Here is a 17,424-nt window from a genome sequence, read left to right on the forward strand (position 1 = left end):
GGGTGTGTGTGTGAGAGTCAGACTGGTCAGAGCGGTGACTTGTGTGTGTGTGTGAGGAAGAGACAGTCTGGTCAGCAAGGTGACTGATGTGTGTGTGTGAGGAAGAGAGACTGGTCAGGGAGGTTACTGGTATGTGTGTGAGGAAGAGAGACTGGTCAGGAAGGTGACTGATTATGTGAGGAAGAAAGACTGGTTAGGGAGGTTACTGGTGTGTGTGAGACAGAGACTGTGTGTGAGTTACTGGTTGTAGACAGAGCTTCAGCAGCCACTGCTGCTACTGGTGTGTGCTATTGGCCTGCAAGGGAAAGGAGTAGGAGAGTTGCTGGAGAGGATAAGTAAAGGTGGCTTTTTAAGTTTATTTTTCTTGATTGACTGCCATTTTAATTATTGGGTATTATGTGATGTCTGCTGTTTTGAAATATTTTATTGATATTTGGACAATTTTTAATAATTTTTATAAGTTTTTAATTGTTGGAAGTTATTCTGTTCATCAACTCTTTTGTAACATTTATTGTTCTGTTTTCCTAATAGGAGGTGTATTAGTGTTTAGGGCCTGGTTTAATATTTGTAGTGTTGCCTTTTCAGAGATAGGGTTGTTACTGTTTGAGTGTGTTCCATAATACAGGTGTAACTTTGTGTGGCTTAGTTTGTGTGCATTATTGTAAATCCTGAGTCTGTTAGGTGCTATATTTCTCTTTCCATTTTTCCAGGTTTGCATTGCATGCAGAGTGGCTTTTTTGGTTTTCCATTCCAGTTTGTCTCCATATTTATAATTTGTGGTCTTTCTGTACTTGGTGAAGTTATTTTACTAGCATTTAGGCATTTGTATCAATCTTATTTGTTGTGTTTTGTCAATAGGACATGCATTAGTGGTAAATTACATCTTTTCATAAGGAGGGATATTGTGCCTGGTAGTAAAGGGAGTTTGTTTTGCTTTTACTGAGATGTCATCAGAACCAGAATATCTTTTTTGTATGGGTGAGTTGAACGGGTAATGCACTAGTTCTGCTGTGCACCCATTGTCGGGGGTCGAGGGGGTTCCTGAGGATGTAGAATGTATGTTTACATTTAGCCCCATGACGGTCACATGTTCAGTGTGTCATGCATGTGAGAACCATCTGTTAGGTGTGTCCCGGCAGAAAAAAGGTTGAGAACCACTGCTCTAGAGCATGGAATAATTAGCATCCCAAGTTGGGTTGGGGGTCTCCTAGCTGTGGAAGCAGCTCCTTCTCATAAATACCTGAGGTCCAGATCTTCTCCAGTACTCCCAGACTTCTTTCTTCTTCTAATGGCAGAGATTTCGGTTGGGGTCGCCACATTAAAATTCTCTTACTCTTAATTCTCTTCTCCAGTGGCACCTTGGATCTTTCAGGGTGAAAGTCTCAATACTCAGCAGAGCAGGAAAACGTCTTTCTTCTCTACTCTGTATTGTTTGCTGGTTGTGGGGTCATCCTGCGACTGGCAGCACTCACCCCAGGACCCTGCAAGCCTCTAAAGAGGCAGGAACACCACCATGATGCTGTCAGGAATGCCGCTTTCAGGGCTCCCTTAGGCGTGTGTGCGCACGGTGTGCCGCCTAATGAAGACCCCCGCGGCAGGAAACCCAGCTGCTTGTGCACAGTGATAATGTCACACGCCTGGGTATTAAAGGCCCAGCCGCGCTCCGTAGGATTGCCTCATCAACAGGTCTCCCTGCTTGGTTGCAGTGAGTGTTGCTCCTGCTTTGGGTCCTGATCCTGCTTTAGTTCCTGCCTGCGTTGCCTTGTCCAGCCTGTCTTGCTAAGTCTGTCCTGCCTTGATCAGCCTGTCTTGCCCACCCCAGCACACACTGTCCTTGGCTTTCCTTCATCCCGGTCCTTTTCCAGTCTATTCGGTACTAACCTCTATCTTGGACCCGGATTTCCCTCTTGCCTGCCGCCTGCCACTGACCTCGACTACAAACTCTGCCTACGCCTTGCTTGCCATCTGCATCGACCTACAGCTAGCTTCTGGTAATTGTCTTAAGACAGCCTGTCCAGACCTTTGCTTTGCCCCAGGCTCTCTCTCTATAAGCCCTGTGGGATCCCTGCCCAAGTCCTGCCGGCCCCTGGAACCCAAAGGTTCAACCCGCGAAGAGTGGGGCTAGTATAGGTGAAGCTCCAGTCTAATCCCAGTCCAGGGCCCGTTCGCCAGCTGCTGGCTTGGGCCTACTAGGTTTGCACAAGGGGCCACTATCCTTACAGGTTGCTGAGGCCATGGATCTGGTGGACTTGTCCGCGCTTCAGGCCATACCCAGTCTAGCCCAGCATATCCAGCAACAACAGGACATGCTGAACCAATTGACTGGTCAACTTGAAAGGATGGCGGTATGGATGGACACAATGCTGTCACTGGCTAGTGTCCCCAGTCCTTCAACTTTGCCTTTACCTGGGCCTGCTAGACCCCTGCCGCAATTTCTGCCACCTCCCAGATATCTGGGAAATGCCATAGAGTGCAAGATCTTTATAAACCAGTGTGGAATGCACTTTAAGCTTCAAGTGGCTCTTTTTCCCCCTGATTGCTCAAAGGTGACATACATATTATCCCTCTTGGTGGATCTGACCTTGCCTGGGCCTCCCTGCTGTGAGAGAGAGAAGATCCGATCCTTCAGAACTTGGATCTTTTTCTACAACAATTCTGGTTGGTGTTTGATGAACCAGACTGTACTACCTCTGCCACTACAGAATTATTGAAAATCTGTTAAGGGTCTCACACTGCAGGCGAATATGCCATTCAATTTTTAACCTTAGCTCAGAGCTAGGTTGGGGAGAAGATAGCCAGAGAGCTATTTTTTGGCAAGTATTGTTGGGGAGAATCAAGAATGAATTAACAGGCGGGGATATCCCCTCCATGCTAGATACCTGATAGCTTTAGCTATCAGGGTGGTCCTTAAGTTTCAGGAGGGGGCACAAGAAAGCCGAGTGTCCTGCTATGCTGTCCATCTGGTGCCTGATTCCAGCATTCCACGTCATCCTCTCCCAGCCTGGCGTAGACCATCCCAATGGAGGAGCCCATGCATCTGAGTCACTCTAACATTCCTGAGGAGGAAAATCGCAGGCAAAGATATCTGAACCTCTGTCTATACTGTGCCAGACAGGAGGATTTTGCCAACCATTGTACCGAGAATTTGGGAAACTCGTACATGTAAGATTGGTCAGAGAAGCAACCCTAGGCCAGACTCCTTTCTAGAAACATGACAGCAGAAAATGACCATATGGCTCATTCATTTATCTGATTTTTATATTCTGCTTTTTAGCACTTCAAAGTAGATTACATTTTAGATATTGTAGGTATTTCCCTATCCCCAGAGGGCTTATAATCTAAGTTTATACCTGAGGCAAAGAATGTGAATGCTGGTATCCATGTTTCATAGTCCACTGGGTAATTGCCAGGTTCTTGTGGCCTGGTTTGGCCTCTGTTGGAAACAGGATGCTGGGCTTGATGGACCCTTGGTCTGACCCAGCATGGCAATTTCTTATGTTCTTAACCACTAGACTACGTATCCACATTATAATTCTCGTCACTGCCTTAGAGATCCCCTGTACTTATCTCATGCTTTCTTAAATTTAGATACTGTTTTTGTCTCCACCATACTCTCTGTAAAGAAATATTGCCTAAGATTACTGTTCTTTATATATACTGCCACACCTCCTTCTTTCTTTCCCACACAGTCCTTTCTGATTAGTAGCTGGGTATAACTATATCCTAAGAACATAAGAACATAAGAAAATGCCATACTGGGTCAGACCAAGGGTCCATCAAGCCCAGCATCCTGTTTCCAACAGTGGCCAATCCAGGCCAAAAGAACCTGGCAAGTACCCAAAACCTAAGTCTATTCCATGTTACCATTGCTAATGGCAGTGGCTATTCTCTAAGTGAACTTAATAGCAGGTAATGGACTTCTCCTCCAAGAACTTATCCAATCCTTTTTTAAACACAGCTATACTAACTGCACTAACCACATCCTCTGGCAACAAATTCCAGAGTTTAATTGTGCGTTGAGTAAAAAAGAACTTTCTCCGATTAGTTTTAAATGTGCCCCTTGCTAACTTCATGGAGTGCCCCCTAGTCTTTCTACTATCCGAAAGAGTAAATAACCGATTCACATCTACCCGTTCTAGACCTCTCATGATTTTAAACACCTCTATCATATCCCCCCTCCGTCTCTTCTCCAAGCTGAAAAGTCCTAACCTCTTTAGTCTTTCCTCATAGGGGAGTTGTTCCATTCCCCTTATCATTTTGGTAGCCCTTCTCTGTACCTTCTCCATTGCAATTATATCTTTTTTGAGATGCGGCGACCAGAATTGTACACAGTATTCAAGGTGCGGTCTCACCATGGAGCGATACAGAGGCATTATGACATTTTCTGTTTTATTCACCATTCCCTTTCTAATAATTCCCAACATTCTGTTTGCTTTTTTGACTGCCGCAGCACACTGAACCGACGATTTCAATGTGTTATCCACTATGAAACCTAGATCTCTTTCTTGGGTTGTAGCACCTAATATGGAACCCAACATTGTGTAATTATAGCTTAGGTTATTTTTCCCTATATGCATCACCTTGCACTTATCCACATTAAATTTCATCTGCCATTTGGATGCCCAATTTTCCAGTCTCACAAGGTCTTCCTGCAATTTATCACAATCTGCTTGTGATTTAACTACTCTGAACAATTTTGTGTCATCTGCAAATTTGATTATCTCACTCGTCGTATTTCTTTCCAGATCATTTATAAATATATTGAAAAGTAAGGGTCCCAATACAGATCCCTGAGGCACTCCACTGTCCACTCCCTTCCACTGAGAAAATTGTCCATTTAATCCACCTCTCTGTTTCCTGTCTTTTAGCCAGTTTGCAATCCATGAAAGGACATTGCCACCTATCCCATGACATTTTACTTTTCCTAGAAGCCTCTCATGAGGAACTTTGTCAAACGCCTTCTGAAAATCCAAGTATACTATATCTACCGGTTCACCTTTATCCACATGTTTATTAACTCCTTCAAAAAAGTGAAGCAGATTTGTGAGGCAAGACTTGCCCTGGGTAAAGCCATGCTGACTTTGTTCCATTAAACTATGTCTTTCTATATGTTCTGTGATTTTGATGTTTAGAACACTTTCCACTATTTTTCCTGGCACTGAAGTCAGGCTAACTGGTCTGTAGTTTCCTGGATCGCCCCTGGAGCCCTTTTTAAATATTGGGGTTACATTTGCTATCCTCCAGTCTTCAGGTACAATGGATGATTTTAATGATAAGTTACAAATTTTTACTAATAGGTCTGAAATTTCATTTTTTAGTTCCTTCAGAACTCTGGGGTGTATACCATCCGGTCTGGGTGATTTACTACTCTTCAGTTTGTCAATCAGGCCTACCACATCTTCAAGGTTCACCGTGATTTGATTCAGTCCATCTGAATCATTACCCATGAAAACCTTCTCCATTACGGGTACCTCCACAACATCCTCTTCAGTAAACACCGAAGCAAAGAAATCCTAGTCATGGTTTTCCATGTACCAGGTCTCTGTGACAGCTACTGTATCTAAGTCTGCTTCTTCCATGACTGCCTCTAGATCTGAGACTTTATTCCCTATACTACGAGAATTAATGTGCGTAGCTTTGCAAACATTACCATTTTAGCCCATTTCTATACGAGTATTTGATGTTTTTACTTTCCTTAGGGTTTTGTTCACCCATCCCCAATGATTCTAGTTTAAAGGCCTCCTCAGTAAGTTTGCCATTCTGTGTTGAAAGACGGTGCACCCCTTTTCAACAAGTGGATCCCATTTCTGCTCAGCAATCCTTGGAATATCATCCCATGATCCAGGAAGCCAAAATGCTCACGTCAACACCATCTTCGCAGCCATTCATTTATCTCCAGAATGCGAGCTTCCCTTCTTGGGCCTTTATCCTTAACTGGGAGGACTGAGGAGAATACCACCTGTGCACCTATCTGCTTTACCTTCTCTCACAGAGCCATGAAGTCACTTTTGATACATTCTGGGTGGTAGCTAGCAGTATCATTCGTGCCAACATGGATGAGCAGCACAGGTTAGTGATCAATAGGCATGGGCGGCTCAAGGCAATCTGCTACCTGAGGGGAGAGATGAGATGGCACCCCTGCCCGTCCGCCCCCTCTCCCTCCCCTCTTCCTTTTCCACACACATCCATACATGCATACACACATAAACACTCATTCACTTCTCTCCCTCTTCCATACACACATGCACTCTCATTGTCTCTTCTCACCTCAATTCTCATTAGCCACAGGAGCCTCTTTTTTCCCCAGGCCCATGGGACATGTGCTCCACTTCCTCCAGTAGTGTTGGCCCACTCTGTCCTTGTTTTATTTTCGGCATGCAGTCTGACTCTGTTGCTCCTCCTCCTACGACTTCAGTTTCTTGTTTCCCGTGGAGAAGGGCGACCCTCCTGCTCGTCTTTCTTGCTGTGCAGCACTGGGCTTCATGTTTTCTTCCAGGGGCACGGGTGCTGATGCACCTACTTCTTTGAGTGCACGCTGCTCCAGGCCCTTTCTCTTCTGGCCTTCTGCAACTGGGCACACAGAGTTTTCGAGTTTTGGCCTGGAGGCCCGGCAATTCATTCAGAATTCCAGAGTTTCTGGGCCAAATCCAGAGAGTTCCCAGGTATGTGTTATGACCTCGATGGAAATGTGGACCCCTGGCCTGTGTTGGGATTGATGCTACCTGGGAGGAAGACCTGTCGCAGGTTCCCAATGACAGGAGGCGAGGAGGACGGAAGACTGGGGCCCGCTGGAACTTCACCAATATCAATCCCGTTCCGCGCAGGTTGAGCCTTTGGGTGCTGGGACTGGCTGGACTTAGGTGGGCCCCTGGGATGATGGATGGCGAGAAGATGATGATAGCTGATCCGAGGTCTGGAAGCCAGAAGAAGACAATGATATCCGGTCCAAGGTCAGGAAGCCAGAAGGAGACAACGATAGCCAGTCTGAGGTCAGGAAACCAGAAGGAGATAACGATAGCCAGTCCGAGGTCAGGAAGCCAGAAGATCCATCCGAAGGGAGAAGACCGGGAAAAGGAAGAGGCAAGCAGGATCCAGACCAGGGAGGCAGGAGCGGGAATGAAGCACAGGAACAGGAAACAGGAATGAGTCACACTGGAATGAGGACCAAAGCAGGAACGCTGCGAGAAGAAGAGCTGTAGCCAAGTCACCTGCTGCAGGGGTTGGACATGTTTAAATACCTGCAGCAATGATGTCATCAGGAGGGGCTGACTGCAATTTCCCGCCATAAGCCCTTTAAGAAGCCCTGGGTGTTGCACGCGCCCACCTAGGAGGAAATCTGGGAGGACCAGAGTCGGCGGCGACCTGTGGCAGGGAAGCCCAAGACAGCCCCGGCGGAGCGCAGGACCAACTGTCCGTGTTGGAGGGACCTGGGAGGCGTGGCCTGCGCTGGGAGAGAGCCAGCATGCCGAGCAGCCGACTGGGACGGCCGAGATGGGCCGTGACTGAGGGCGGTAAGCCTATCAGTATGACTGTGAGGCAGCCATGGCAGGGGCATGCAGTGTGAGGGAGGCGCCACAGTGGCATTCTGAGAGAGGCATTTTTTGCCGCCTCAAAATTCTGCCGTCTGAAGCAGCTGCCTCACCCTGCTTCATTATAGAACCACCCCTGTCAATAGGCTTGAGGATTCTCAGCAAACTCTTCGTAATACCTTGGATTTTGGCACCCGGCAGGTAGCACACTTTCCAGGATAACATGTCTGGTCAGCAGATGGATGCCTCTGTGCCCCTCAGAAATGAGTCACCAACAACCTCTAGCCTCCACCTCCTAGGTGCCGGGGTTCCTGTGCCTGCAGCTTTGGGGTTTGCATGTTTGGTTCCTCCCCATCATAGAATGACATCTTCTCCTCTTCCAGGGCTGCATACTGGTTCTTCAGTTCAAGGGACATCCTATCCATGGTGCAGGGTCTAGTAGTCATAGTAATCTTAGTCCAGCTGTCACCTCATGGATCAGGTTCACCTTCTGCTCTCCTTGAGTTCTGTGATTTTGATCTTTAGAACAGTTTCCACGATTTTTCCCAGCACTGAAGTCAGGGTCACCAGTCTATAGTTTCCCAGATCACCCCTGGAACCCTTTTTAAGTATTGGAGTTACATTGGCCACCCTCCAGTCTTCAGGTACAATGGACGATTTTAATGATAGATTACAAATTACTAGTAATAGGTCTAAAATTTCAGTTATTAGTTCTTTCAGTACACTGGGGTGTATACCATCTGGTCCAGGTAATTTGCTACTCTCAGTTTGTCAATCTGGCCTTCTACATCTTCCAGGTTTACTGTGATTTGGTTAGCCCCCAGATAAATTCCAATGTGTGCAGTTTGAACACAGATCAACCTTTGCTGCTGCCTGGGGCTGCCGGGGCCTCCCCAGCTCCCTCTGATGTCCCCACTCTTGCTAATAAGCTGGGGCCTCCCCAGACCTCTTTGACATCCTCCCTTCCCACTCCTAGAAATGAACCAAGGCTGGGGTCCTGCCCAGCCCCCACTTATTCCTTCCATGGTGTCTTGCAAGAAGAAAGGAGCAGGAATACACCCCACTCCTACTCAGCCATGTATCTTTAAAAATGACACTGGCTCCCCTAGCCTTGAGAGTGGCATCAAAATAACATCAACATGCACCGGTCTCAGGGCCAGTTGGCACCATTTTTTTTGTAGAGCCCTATGTTTGTAAAACAATACAAGAAAATGGTGCCATCCAGCCCTGAGGCCAGTGTCATTTTAATATCACTTTGGCACAGGTTTCAGAGCTTGCAGGTACCATTTTCAAAGAGACGTGGTAGGGCAGGAATGAGTGAGGATCACTCCTGCCCCTTTCTTCTTGCAAAACCTCCATGGAAGAGATAAGTGGGGGCTGGAGGAGTCCCCAGCTACAGCTCATTTCTGAGGAGCAGAAGGGACAGTGGGAGGGGCCTAGCCGGGTAGGCTGATACCTCAGTTTTGGGCTAGGGTGAGCAGGATCAGAGGTACCTGACGAGATCCCAAAGGGAGTCTCCACAGATATAATTGTTTTCCAGTATTCTCATGAAACAAAATTAGGATCCTGTTGGTACGAAATTTTAGTAAGTCTAAGATGTCTATATCTGGAACACTTTAAAATACTCTATCATGTGATAGGTGTTGGTCAGCACCTCACTAGGCCACCAGAGTTTGACAGGTATGACAGGGAAGGTCATCAGGAGAGGGTTATTGGAGGCAGAGGTAGTCCAGAGGCCAGAAGGACATTTTTGACAGAGAGATGGGATTAGAAAGGGAGAGGGAGGGGCCTGCGCCATGTGTCATTTTGATTTTTTTAAACTTCTTGCACTGGGGTCACCTCTAGGGGTAGTGGGGGAGGGTGAAATGGTATTAGGGTTTCTCACAAGAGCCCTGGGAGGGGGTGGGGGTTTCACACTGGGGGGACTTTGGATTGTTTAGGTCCTTTAACAACATGGTGGTCCTGGACAGTGGAGCCGCCGTTGCATGGAATTTGTGGGGGCTACTAATCCGTGGTATTTTTCCCCACAGCATTTTACTGCCAGGGAATATACCATGGGGAATATATTGTGGTACTCGATACTGCAGCTTAGTAAATTCTGCTGATGACTCCCTAAATTAGGTGAATAGTGCTGAAAATCAATGCTAAGTTCCAAATTTTTCCCTGGCCTATTTTCACCCCAATATCTACCCATTTTTTGGCTCTTAAATTTTAGGTTCCTAGTGAAACTGGGAGGACCATATTCAAAAGCCAATTAGACAGATAACATAAAAAGTTATCCTTCTAAATAGAAAATGTGCCTATTCAACCACTTATCTGACTAAATTATAATCAGATAAGTACTTATCCAGCTATAATTTAGCCAAATAAAACAGAGCCATTCGTGGGGCATTCTGGAGAGGGGCTGAGCTATCCGGCTAACTTAGTTGAATAGTGGGTACATCTGGCTTTGTGTGGCTGGATAACTTGCTATTTATCTGGATATTTGTAAAAGATATCTGGGTAATAGCGCTGTCAGTATTAGTATTAAAAAAAAAAAAAAAAAAAAAGTTAAGGTCTTGTGGGTCCCACCTGATGTGTAAATTGTCCTGTCTCGCCCAGCGCTCCTCAAGCCCCAAATATTACCAGGCCGTCTTCCACCCACCACCCCACCCCCATCCCATCTACACCCTTTCCCCATCTTCATTATAAAATTTTCAGTCGCAGCTTCTCCAGACTTTGAAACCCCCCCAGCAGTCTCAAACAAATTATTAGCGCTGCCGGCCCCTACAGCTCCCCCTCCCCCCCCCCCACACACACACCTCTATGGCCTTCAACAGCTAAAAATATTCCTGCCAGGAGTGATGCAAATTCATGTTGTACATATTCGTTGTGGATATCCTGATGTCCTGAAAACCCACCCAGCTCGCGGCACTCAAGCACCCCAGTATTGCCTACCCCTGATACAGTCACTGGGTTATCCATCCATGGGCTGAACTGCAGGTGAGCAGGGAAGGAGAAATTCTTTCAGATGAAAGCAGCCATCACCTTCTTTACTCGTGTTCTGTTTGGACTCCCTCATATTAGTAGCCTAGTTGATCATAAGATCATTTATTTATCTTATTTATTTGGCACTTTTATATACCGATATTCTTGTAAACAAGTTACAAATCACCTCGGTTTACATTCTAACAATAACCATTTGCACAAGGATGCATTACATTGATCATAGATCATAAGGTCATAGATCATAAGATTACATTGATTACATAAGATTACATTGATCATAGATCATAAGATCATAGATCATAAGTGCCAAATTATGGCGTCACTCCCAGTGACGCCATAATTTGAACTGTACAAAGAACAACTAAAATTCTGTCTGTCCCTCCCGACGCAGCCTCGTGGCGAAACACGGGTCCGTGTCGGGGGACCCACTTTGCACCTTTAAATGCTGTAATATATACACTGTGGAGTTGCTGTCTAAAATGAAAACATTATATCACTGAATTTTGTGCGGGCATTGAATTCTTTCCTGCACATTTCCTGTGGTCCGCTGAGGTATGCATTCAAAGCCATTTAAACGGATAATAGGAAAGTCATCCATCTAAATGTCTTAGCCACATATTTAAAAGGCTTATCTGGCTACATTCTAGCTGGATAAAGAATTATCCAGCTAGAATTTAGCTGGGTAAGTCAGGGGCATTCCTAGAGCGGAAGGTAGCAGAGTTAGCCGGTTAACTTAACCGGCTAACTCTAGATACACCATAGGGCAGGTCTAAAGTTAGCTGGATGTTATAGTTAGTGAGGTTTGGGTGGATCCTTGGACACTGTGGCAGCTGACCACGCCCACGGGGGGAAGTCCCGTGAGCATGGCGGGAGGCAGCGCCCAAGCCGGTCCGGTGACGCTGGAGAGGATGGCAGACGGATGCCGCGGCAACCAGGTGTCCATGAGGAGCAGGAGGAGTTGCAAGAAAGGAAAGGTAGGCGGAGTGAAGCCGTCGGGCAGTGACGGTTGCAACACTGGATACCACATATCTAGCTAACTCTGACTTATCTGAGTATATTCAGCAGCGTGGCTGCACCGCTGAATATCCCAGTTAAGTTAGCCGGATATGTGTATCTGGCTGACTTAACTAGCCGCTCAGCGGCTGAATATTTACCCATATGTGTCTAATGATGTTAATGCCTATGTGGAAAGGACCATGAATAACACAGTGCTGGTCAGGAAGAAATAATATAGATGAAGTGAAGTATACAATGCAAGCAGAGTGGATAACCTGGGCTGATGCTTGTAAAGATTTAAGGAGTACTCTGGTGTTAATTCCCCTCCCACAGGGAACATAAGAACATAAGAAATTGCCATGCTGGGTCAGACCAAGGGTCCATCAAGCCCAGCATCCTGTTTCCAACAGAGGCCAAACCAGGCCACAAGAACCTGGCAATCACCCAAGCCATTTGTTATTGTGTGGTGGTTTGCTACACATGGCAGCCTGGCCATGCAGACCTGTGATCTCTGACTTCTTCAATGCCTTTTAATAGTTTTCTTAACTCTGACTGCTGGCCAACCCCAGAAATAAAAAGTCTGCTTGTCTGACGATACCTCCTGGTGCAAGACCCTACTTCAAGGTGTGGATTAGGTAAAAGGACAGGTATCAAGGTAGAAGGGGGGAGGAAGCCGTCAGAAGAGGGCCACAGAGGGGAGAAAGAGTCGTGGGGCATGAAGATTTCCTTTTATTACTGTTTGCCCAGGCACCACCATCTGCTTGACCATGCATTCATTTGTGAATCCTATCGAGAGACTGGCGCTCATCTCTTAAACCTTCACCAGACCCTTTCACATTGTATGTGCCCCTTCTAGATGGGATTGTACATGGCTAGTTCCTTAGTCATAAAATACTCAGTGCCTTGATTGGATGAATTCCATACAAGCAAGTTCAGATCACCTAATAGCAACATCTATTGGTGTCTGCCCTTAGAGATGTACCAAACAACTTTTATCACAATGACAATGCAATGATTACCTTTTAATGGCTGATCCTAATCAGTAGGTGATTGCAGTTACCCCTTTAGTTCTTATGAGGCTTGAGGTCTTTTTCTATGCATTACCCATAGGGTTGAGCGCCATGTACAATCCCATGAAGCATTGTGTGAAAGCCATAGTCATGATGCTATCAGAGGTGATTATCAGAAAAGGATGCATGAGGTTACTTTGCTGTTTTGGAGCACAATGGAGTTTTTGGGGGGAGAGCAAACTTTGATTAGGATTAATGGTTTATTCTTCATTTAGATTAAGGCCACAGTGAAGAGGCTTTCAATGGCTATAATAATAAAAAAAAAAAAGAATGAGTGCCATTTCTCTGCAGGCAGGCAGAGATGAAGGTAAGGTCAATCAGTGTCATATCAAACTTATCGGACGCAGTTAGGGAGGAAATTAGAATCTGCCATACAAAAGCACTTTCTATGCTCTTTCTACTGAAACCATGCAAAGTTTATCCATTGCTTCCAGTTATAATTCATGCCTGTGCTAACAAAGTCTCACACCAGACCTTGAAGGACAATATTTATCAATTAATTCATTGTTTCTTTCCTACAACAAATCTTTGCAAATTATACTTGCTCAGTACATTGTGTATTCATTTTTTGATTACTTGATAGGACCATAGCTTGCCCTTTGATGAAAGGCATTTATTTGTAATAATAATAATAATAATAATAATAATAATAATAAAAAACACTAACATTTTGGATCTAGTAGCATTTTTCTTCCATGTAGTATCCCAACATGCTTTGTAACATAGTTTTCCTAAAACACATGTGCAGTTGCCTCTCAAGTGGACAAATTAGCAGAACATTTCTAGGGCAACAAGAATATTTCCAAAGACCTGCCCTGTAAGAAACATAAGAAATGCCTTACTGGGTCAGACCAAAGAGCCATAAAGCCCAGCATCCTGTCTCTGACAGTGCAGGTCACAAATACTCAGTAGGATCCCAAAGAACAGATCCAATCCTTCCTGCTCATAACCAGAGATAAAAAGTGGCTTTCTCAAGTCTACATGGCTAATAATGGTTTATGGATTTTTCCTCCAAAAACTTGTCTAAATCTTTCTATTAATTGTCTACATCTATTATTATTACAGGTAGGTAGAATGACATGCACAAGGTAAATCAGCAAAAAATAACCCATTTCTGTTGATATTTCACATATAGAACTAGTGTCATGTTACTAAACAACACCAGTTTTGGTCTCTGTGCTGTGAAATGTAGAGATGCACAAACATTTATAGACTCATTTCACCTCTGCTTGGGGCTTATAAAAATTCGAAGCCTCCATATTCTGTATTTGAAAAAGAAAGCCAAGAGGCCATACACATCCCAGAAAAGCTGAATAAACCCTTTTATTCTAGGTGTTTTGGCCTGTCCACAAATTCCAGCACATACTTCAACAGACTCATGACAATATGCATGTGGCTCATTATTATTCCTTTTCACATATGCAAAGTTCCAGTGCTGATGCCAGCAACATCCGGAATAGGATAGAGAAAGCACACAGAGCATGCTTAGGGTGTGATGTCAGCAAGAAGCTAAAAAAATGCTTGCATATATTTTAATTCCTTTTTAAATTCATTTAAATATATTCTCAAACACTCATTCAGCCCTGCTTTGCAGGAAATAATGGGGAAAATACAGGATGACCACAGACAAAGGAAAGCTCGCATTTCACTGCTAAATTCTGTAATGGTGAAGGAAGATACAAAGGTATTAGGAACAGCTATCATGGATGGAACATTTGTATCGAAAGCAAAAAAAAAAAAAAATCCTTTATGCAAGCCTTCTCTCTATCTTTTCCATAATTACTTACCAAATCTTCTGTACATAGAGGTGCAATAGTGGCAACTTTAATGGCAAAGCACAGTGTGCTTTTACTTAGAAGATTCAATTGCCAACTACCCCAATGCAGTCATGCCTTGAGACTGAGCTCCTGTCTCTTCATTGGGAGCTTAAGGCAAGTTACAGTCAGATACTGTAGGTATTTCCCTGTCCTTAGAGGACCTACAATCTAAGCATTTTTTCCATACAGACAAAATGGGGGAAATTCTTTAGTAAATAGACCCCTAAATTTGTACCTAAGGCAATAGGGAGCAGTGATATAGCCACCAGAATTGGCGACCAGAATTGAACACAGTATTCAAGGTGCAGTCTCACCATGGAGCAATATAGAGGCATTATGACATTTTCCATTTTATTAACCATTCCCTTCCTAATAATTCTTAACATTCTGTTTGCTTTTTTGACTGCTGCAGCACACTGAGCCGACGATTTTAAAGTATTATCCACTATGATGCCTAGATCTTTTTCCTGGATGGTAGCTCCTAATATGGAACCTAACATCGTGTAACTACAGCAAGGGTTATTTTTCCCTATATGCAACACCTTGCACTTGTCCACATTAAATTTCATCTGCCATTTGGATGCCCAATCTTCCTGTCTTGCAAGGTCCTCCTGTAATGTATCACAATCCGCTTGTGATTTAACTACTCTGAATAATTTTGTATCACCTGCAAATTTGATAACCTCACTTGTCGTATTCCTTTCCAGATCATTTATATATATATATATTGAAAAGCACCGGTCCGAGTACAGATCCCTGAGGCACTCTATTGTTTACCCTTTTCCACTGACAAAATTGACCATTTAATCCTACTCTCTGTTTCCTGTCTTTTAACCAGTTTGTAATCCACGAAAGGACATCGCCTCCTATCCCATGACTTTTTAGTTTTCTTAGAAGCCTCTCATGAGGGACTTTGTCAAACGCCTTCTGAAAATCCATGTTGACTGTATTCCATTATTTTTATTTATTTATTTTATTTATTTAAAATTTTTATATACCGGCATTCATGTTGCAAACACATCTTTCTATATGCTCTACGATTTTGTTCTTGGGAATAGTTTTAACTATTTTTCCCTGTACTGAAGTCAGGCTCGCTGGTCTATAGTTACCCGGATCGCCCCTGGAGCCTTTTTTAAATATTGGGGTTACATTGGCCACGCTTCAGTCTTCAGGTACAATGGATGGTTTTAATGATAGGTTACAAATTTTAACTAATAGATCAGAAATTTCATTTTTGAGTTCCTTCAATACCCTAGGATGCATACCATCCCAAAACGCAGAGTATATCATAACTAGAACAAAACAGCAATAATATTAAGAACTTAAGATTTGCAACAGGTGCAGAGCAGAGCTAGGAGTATTCATATTATAACAACATGCAAAAAAATATATATTCATATTCTGGTGTCACCTCAGTAACTGCAAAACAAACTCCCGCTACTGCAAAGCATTTTGTGAAGTAACACAAACCCCTAGAAAAATATAATAAAAAAATCACCTAGAATCTTGCTATACCATTTCATAGCAGCAGTAACTCTCAGAACTCAAACAGCAGTAACCTTATCTATGAAAAGACAGTAAGATAAACATTACTCCAGGCCCTAGAATATGAATACATCACCTATTGGGCAAACAAGTGTGACTGCTACAAATCCCTACAGATAAACTACTTGCTAGCCGAAATACTGCACCTTTGTCACACAAGTGCAACACAGACAGACCCTTATCTAATACAGAGTAAGGGACTACAAATTAGAAACAGAAAAATGCACACAAGACTGAAATGGAAAGCCCAATAAATCAGACTCTGTGAACAGTGGAAAACTGAAGAAAATGCAAAATACAAATATATAAATAATGCATATTTCCAAAGATGGCATATTCCAATCGCTGAAAGTCAAAATAATTTTTTTTTTTACTTTTGTTGTCTGATTTTTTCTAATCGATTGGTCCCAGTCTCTTTTTGACCCTTGTCTGTCTTTTCCTTATTCCTTTTTCAAGGTTTTTTATTCTTTCTGTTTCTTCTCTCTCCTCCTGTCTTCTTTTCTTCCTACCTCATATAGGCTCTCTCTCACACACACACTTTTTCTCACACACACAATTTCCCACACACTTCCGCTCTTGCATGTTTCTCCCACACACAGGCTCCCATTCCCACACTCTTTTACCCAGGCTCTCACTTTCACTTGCTCTCTCTCACATGCAGATTCGCACTCCCACTCCTACATGCTCTCTCACTCAAATGCACATATAGGCTCTTCACTTCCACATGCTCTCTCTCACTCACACACACACACACACACACAGGCTTCTCACTCCTATGCTCTCTAACATACACACACAGGCTTCTCACTCCATGCTCTTTCTCACACATACACACAGGCTTCTCACTTTCCTGCTCTCTCACACATACACACAGGCTTCTTGCTCCCATGCTGTCTCTCCCACATATACACACAGGCTTTAAATTCCCATACTCTTTCTTACACCTATGCACACACTCACAGGCATTTCATTTCCATGCTCTTACTCACACATACACAGACAAGCTTCTCACTCACATGCTCTCTCGCACACATACCACACACACAGGCTTCTCACTCCCACACACTCTATTAGGGCCTCTCCCTTTTTTCTGGGCTTCCTAGCTGCGTCAGGCCTTCTCGGGCCATGCAAGATCAGCTCCGCAACAGCCCTGCATTGGGAGTCCGCTTCTCAGGCCACACAGCGGTTCTGCATATGGCCTTCTTTTTTTGGGCTACTTGGGATGAACTCCATGATAGCCCTCCTCTTCTTGGGCCTTCAGGATGAGCTCCACAATGGCTCTGTATTGGCCCTCCTCTTCTCGGGCCACATGGGATGAGCTCCACAGTGGCCCTGCAACAGGGCCTTTCTGCTCGGCCCTATGCAATGTTGACTGGGTGGGCATGAATACAAAGTGGGTGGGCCATGGCCCACCCATGGTTATGACACTGATAGAGAGTGAAGTGACTTGCCCAAGAACACAAGGAGCATCAGCAGGAT

This window comes from Rhinatrema bivittatum, chromosome 4 (assembly GCF_901001135.1).
Source record: "Rhinatrema bivittatum chromosome 4, aRhiBiv1.1, whole genome shotgun sequence".
Taxonomy (NCBI): domain Eukaryota; kingdom Metazoa; phylum Chordata; class Amphibia; order Gymnophiona; family Rhinatrematidae; genus Rhinatrema; species Rhinatrema bivittatum.